Raw genomic sequence first — 6,905 nt, 5'->3', positions numbered from 1 at the left:
GCCTTTGTCACAGGATGTTTAACTGGGTGGTGAAAGTGGTTCCTCAGCCCCCTGACGCCCCTGGCTCTCTGGGACAGGAGACAGTCAATCCCACACTTGCATCACCAGTAAGAACACACTAATCACACCTGCATCACCAGTAAGAACACACTAATCACACCTGCTCACAAATCAACTCACCTGTATATCTGATCCCCTCACATGATAATACCAAAAATATTTTAAAAATCACAAGAAAATGTATATTATTTATGACTTGTCCTCTTCACATTACCTGACTGTCTCTCTCCATCTTTCTCTCCAAAAGCAAAAAGTGTCTAAAGATGAAGTCAAAAAAGAAGGTGATGCTTCTGTTCTTCAAACAGTTTATCATAGCTTTGTAAAACAATGAAACAACCATGAATACGTGTGTTTTATAAATGCCTATTCAATTTGTTAACCCTCTTCTTCACTTCTGTTTTATGTACGTGAATCTCAACAGTCAATGCAAAACCAGCCAAACAGAAGGAAGAGGATATTTCAGAGGACAATGGGTATGTGTGTAAAATTTGACCTGTGAGCAGTCTGGTCTGCTTGCATACAGACTTTTTGCCAGGATGGTGATGAAGGTGGCGGTGGTGATGGTGATCTATCTCTCTCTCTCTCTCTCTCTCTCTCTCTCTCTCTCTCTCTCTCTCTCTCTCTCAGTATTCAGAGTCAGAGTGGAGTGATGACCTGGCTCTCCAATGGCTTCACCAGTGCTCTGCCTCAACCAACAGGCAGCCCTAACCTCAGCAGATCCAACTCTGTATCCAGGGTGAATGTTAGACTGTACCAAACACTACCTGTATCAATCAACCAGTCTCTAATTGAATCAGTGTGGGTCTTTTTAAGCTGTATAAAGGGTTAATATGTGATTCTATGTTTCTCTAATCCCTCCACTTTCTGCTTCCATCCATCAGTCACTGCAGGAGGTACAAAGAGAGGATGAAAGGTACAAAGAGAGGACTTTTTTAAAGTGTTGGTTTTGTGAATTCCGTTGACAATTTTGTTGTTGTATATTACTTCAAAGTATGTTGAAATGTGGAAATATATCATCTTTTTCAAAAAAGTTTGATAGCTCTATTAATTGACTGACGATTCCTACTTCCAACAGGAATGGGGTGATTAAGTGGATTGCAGAGGGACTGAGCAAGGTGGTGCCTCAGCCGGATGACAAGTACAGAGAGGATATTCGAGAGGAGGAGGAGGAAGAGACAGAGGTGAGTTGACACTATCATGTCACTATGTCACGGTTTCTGTGGAAGTAGATTGTAGATGCATTTTTTCAGGAGAGCACGTGGTGCTCCAGGTCCACTGGCTCCAGGTCATCTATAAGTCTTTGCGAGGTAAAGCCCCGCCTTATCTCAGCTCAATGGTCACCTTAGCAACACTCACCCGTAGCACACGCTCCATCAGGTATATTTCACTGGTCATCCCCAAAGCCAACACTTACTTTGGCCGCCTTTCCTTCCAGTTCTCGGCTGACAATGACTGGAATGAGTTGCAAAAATCACTGAAGCTGGATACTTATATCTCCCTAACTTTAAGCATCAGCTGTCAGAGCAGCTTACCGATCACTGTACCTGTACAATTTAAAACATCATTTTTGTCAGGTTGCCCTCATAATAGCGTTTAAACAATATAATAACTTTAATAATTACTACATGCCTAGTAATGATGCTACATTAAAATCTTAGCTCCCCACGATAGCGCAATATTCTCACTTAAAATCACTTTTGTAAAACAATTCTGCTCCCCCGGCTTGATGAATATCCGGCGATGGTCTATAATGGTGTAACAGGCTTTTGAATAACTCGCTTAATCAAAGCCAATGGTGTCACGGGGCTTTCAGAGAGCTGTGGGTGAGACGTGATAGCAACGTAATACCACGAGAGAGGTTTAGAAATGTAATAATCTGTTACGATATCCATGGTGTTAAGACGTTGCCGACTTCCTCTCGCCATTATCTCATAAGTAGCTACTCCATTTAACTGTTCCTTTTACAGTAGGCCTACTGTTCGTTTTAAAAGCATCGAGCCCTCTTAAAACGGAGTGGTCATGGCTTCCCAGGCTCTGCCGAGGTCCGCCTGCTGTAGTTTCAATTGTATTCTTGTTCAGCTTTTTTTTGGGGGGGGGGGGGGGGGGGGTGCTGATTACTCATAATGACATAACAAAAATGCCATTTTGCTGGAGTTTCTTTTTCTAATCCCCGTAACGAGTTTTTTTTTTACTTTATGTTCCTTTATGTACTTAAGACGCACGAAGAGTATATCGCAGAGCCATGTGTAAGTACAGCTAAATAACAGGCTGTTGCTGGGCAGGACACCCATCTACCCCCTGAGTAGTCTGAGTAGTCTTACAATCAGTAGTCGGCAATCAATCCACCATAGCATTTGCTCAAAAAGCTTCACATGCGTTCAAACATTCACTTGAAGGATTCAAGGATAGAATAAAAAAAATGGTGAAGTTCTGGACAAATGATATCAATGATTGATGAAATCTACTCCTTATCTTACAGACATGTGCAATGGGATACATTATAATAATAATGATTATGACACGAAAACATTGTTCTGAACATTTGAACAGCATTATTTTGCACACAATTCACATATTCCAGATCCTGTGGTGAAAGAAAGTTTCAAATTCATAGGTATAGATATGGGGACAATCATATCGGTAGATTCCTAATTCCTTTAAAACATCACCCTGTCATACATAACTGGACATCAGAGGAGCATTTTAAACTAGTATCATGTAATAACACACCATAACATGATCAAAACAGTAATGTGGTAAATATTCCATATAACCTTCATTGTAAAAATGAACGTTTGTGACTCTGGCTTCTTTTTTTCAGGTTTATAACATGAAAGATGTGCCAGGTATATGTTTACATTTGTCACACAGCAATCCCATTTTTTGTGTTGTAACTTCTTTGACTTATTATGGATGACTTATAACTAGCTATTGATGCTGTCTATTTTCTGTCTAGACGCAGAGCCCCTCCCACACATACCTGTGGTGGAGATCTTTTCAGACGATGAGGAAGAGGATCGGGTACCACAGTTCCCCCTCAAGTGAGTCACACAGAGACCCCCCCCCCCCCCCCCCCCCCCACACACCTTGCCTTCCATCCTTACCTCACTGAACAGTCACATCTCCACAGCCAAATCCACCTTTACTTGCTGACAAAGCTTGTCTTAATCCTAATCCTCTCCCACCCCCCTCTCTCTCTCTCTCTCTCTCTCTCTCTACCCCCTCTCTTTCTTCCTCTTCCTCCCTGTCTGTCTTGCGTTGCAGAGTGGTTAACTGGATTAAGAATGTTATTCCTCAGCCTGTGATGCTCCCTGCAGGTTACGTAGAGGCCCAGAGTAAGGCTCAGAGCAAGAGGTCATCTCTTGACAAAGGTACAGTCAGAGTTTAAATGTTTGAGGCCGGTTACCTGGACATACGCTGATTGTACAAACAGTAGGAACACCTTCCTAATATTGAGTTGCACCCCCTTTTGCACTCGGAACAGCCGCGATTCATTGGAGCATGGACTCTACAAGGTGTCGAAAGCGTCCGACAGGGGATCCTGGCCAATGTTGACTCCAATGTTTCCCTCAGTTGGGTCAAGTTGGCTGGATGTCCTTTGGGTGGTGGATCATTCTTGATAAACACAGGAAACGCAGTGTTGCAGTTTATGACACACTCAAACCGGTGCGCCTGGCACCTACGACCATACCCCATTTGCTCAAAGGCACTTCATTCTTTTGTCTGGCCCAATCACCCTCTGAATGGCACATGTACACAATCCATGTCTCAAGGCTTAAAAATCCTTCTTAAACCTGTCTCCTCCCCTTCATCTACACGGATTGAAGTGGATTTAACAAGTGACATCAATAAGGGATCATAGCTTACAGTCTATGTCATGGAACGAGCAGGTGTTCCTAATGTTTTGTCCACTCAGTGTAGATTAAGCCTAGTCCTGGACTAAGAAGCATACCCAGTGGAGGATATCAATTGAAATAACTTTCTAGTCCCGGACTAGGCTTTATCTGTGTCCAAGAAACTGGTCCTTATAGTCTAAATCTACTAGCTGTACATCTACGCTACTGTTGTACACCTGTCTTCTCCTTTCCTCTCAGTTTTGTCGCCACCTCCTGAGTCTCTCAAAGGTGACGAGGACTCACAAAACTCCAAGTAAGTTTAACCCGAGAGCGCTATGCGACTCCTGTCACACTGTAGGCTCAGCTGTCTATGTGTCTGTTTGTAAGTTTCTGTGTTCCTTTTGGCCCGTTAGTAAGGTGTTTCTCTGTGTGTACCACAGTGTCGTGGGCTGGTTTGTGACGGGCCTCGGCCTCAAGATGCCACAGCCTGTCGCGAGATCAAGAGATGACGTTGAAGTTGTGCAGAATAGTAAGTGTTTATTATGTATTTATTTATTTATTACATTTCTCTTCCCTTCAAACTGATGTCCCAGTTCAAAATAAAATCAGATCTTAAATCACATAATAGACTCACATTCTATTTCATTTATTTAATTGTATTTTTTATTATTTCTTCTATATTCCATAAAGTGTTAAAGAACCGGAGAGACCGTAACCCTCTCCTTCTGTTGGTCCGTTTCAGACAGACCCTAACTCAGTCCATCTTCTGTTGGTCTGTTTCAGACAGACCCTACCTAACTCAGTCCATCTTCTGTTGGTCTGTTTCAGACAGACCCTAACTCAGTCCATCTTCTGTTGGTCTGTTTCAGACAGACCCTAACTCAGTCCATCTTCTGTTGGTCTGTTTCAGACAGACCCTAACTCAGTCCATCTTCTGTTGGTCTGTTTCAGACAGACCCTAACTCAGTCCATCTTCTGTTGGTCTGTTTCAGACAGATCCTAACTCAGTCCATCTTCTGTTGGTCTGTTTCAGACAGACCCTAACTCAGTCCATCTTCTGTTGGTCTGTTTCAGACAGACCCTAACTCAGTCCATCTTCTGTTGGTCTGTTTCAGACAGAGCCTAACTCAGTCCATCTTCTGTTGGTCTGTTTCAGACAGACCTTAACTCAGTCCATCTTCTGTTGGTCTGTTTCAGACAGACCTTAACTCAGTCCATCTTCTGTTGGTCTGTTTCAGACAGACCTTAACTCAGTCCATCTTCTGTTGGTCTGTTTCAGACAGAGCCTAACTCAGTCCATCTTCTCCTACTGACATAGATGATTGTGGACATTTATACAGCTCAACTGATCAACCCGGTAGCTGTGAGACATTACTTGAAAAGAAATTGAACTCCCCTTTCTTTATGGATTTGAGATATTTTTGTTTGATTTGAAATGTATTTAGTCAGTGTATGTCAGTTTATTAAAATTAACTGTTTTGTCTGTTGATGTCAGTTATTCAACACTTGTCGATATGTAGCAAGAAATGGTGTCTTGTCTTCATTGAAGTAATCTTTGCAATAATTCGGATACATTAAGGGATTATATTAGAAAATGCGCACAGGCACATAGAGCTATCAGACAACATTGATACTCATAGTTTTTGTACATGAAAGATACAATTTTAAACTGCCATCTTGTATGGTATGCTTGTGGCATAATTTCACATCAAAAAGCCACGAGAGGTTATTTTATGACACTAAAAAAAGCGCACACACACAAAAAACACGACATGTTTTGCCCTTGTGACCTATTCTCATCGCCTTGAACTATGTGGCCTAAAGTTGTAATGTTATTTATTTTGATTTGATTGAATTTACTTTTAGTGAAATCCACCAGAGACGATTTGACAAACACTGTCAAGGCAATCAAGCTATTATAAAATAGATTATAAATGATGACATAACAGTATGGCTGACAGTATAAAAACATGTGAAATATTATTTTTTTAAAGAATAAAGATGTCATATGAAATATTATGTGTCATGTTAAGAGATTGATGATATGAAATTCAACAAAACATTTTGCACAGTATTCCTTTGGGCGTATTGCGTTTAAATGGAATATAAAATAAGAGCATGTCATATTTTAATTGTGGGATTCAAATATTTCCCTCAATTCAAATGCTACACCTCCAACCCAATTGATTCTTCACATTAACATGTTGACTCTGGGTGCCATGTCATGTCCAGACAAAGACAGTGACCTACTGTGTGGCTGCTTGTCCCACAGTCTCTAAACAACCCAAAGCAGCGGATCTGGTTCTGGAGGAAGTAGTAGAAGCAGACTTGAAGGATCTGAATCAGGAAGTGCCATCCAAGGCTATGCAGCCAGAACCACCACAGCCTTTTAAGCCCGCACAGACGACACAGCCATCACAGACGACTCAGTCACAGCCGGCACAGCCAAAACAACCAGTGAAACCAGAAGAGCCTGAACAGACTCTTCCAAATGTGCCAGAGTCTACAACACCATCGCTGGAGGATGCTGAGACTCAGACGGGCAGGTGGACTCCCTTCATAGAGAGCATCAAGAGAGAGGCTGAGGGCGTAGCTATGGCTACCATGGAGGAACGGTAAGGAAGGAGTCAGACAAGATCAAATATTTATGTAGAATATCACAGAAGCTTACACACAGTCACTAATTCACACATTCAGTCGGGTTATGGTGATCCAACCAAAGTTGCATATCTTCTCATAGAGTTAACCAGATTGTTTTTTCCCCCAGTCTGATGGAGTAATACAATTAGCTCAATAAAGTTAACTTGGGTGCTACACATGACATACTAGTGATATCCCAGAACGTGCACATCTCTGCAGGATGACCCAGGAGCGTGTGGATTTGGTGCGAATGGCGGAGGAAGTGGCCAGACACACAGCTGAGACGGCCATCAGGCAGATGCAAGAGGCACAATCAATCAAGCTTTCCATTCACAGCCAGGAAGCCATTCTGGAAGAAGACGAGGACCC

The 6,905-nt window shown here is 42.2% G+C and overlaps 1 long non-coding RNA gene across 1 annotated transcript; it reads left to right on the top strand.

Moving 5' to 3' along the window:
* The first annotated feature begins 689 nt into the window (after positions 1–689).
* LOC118960022 lies at positions 690–1,246 on the top strand. Its single transcript, XR_005048468.1, has 3 exons — positions 690–796; positions 942–973; positions 1,136–1,246. It is a non-coding gene; the product is annotated as an uncharacterized LOC118960022 (long non-coding RNA).
* The last annotated feature ends 5,659 nt before the right edge of the window (positions 1,247–6,905 follow it).

The sequence above is a fragment of the Oncorhynchus mykiss genome, chromosome 1, assembly GCF_013265735.2.
Source record: "Oncorhynchus mykiss isolate Arlee chromosome 1, USDA_OmykA_1.1, whole genome shotgun sequence".
Taxonomy (NCBI): domain Eukaryota; kingdom Metazoa; phylum Chordata; class Actinopteri; order Salmoniformes; family Salmonidae; genus Oncorhynchus; species Oncorhynchus mykiss.
Note: the sequence above shows the minus strand (reverse complement) of the source record. Positions and strands in the feature narration are given on the sequence as shown.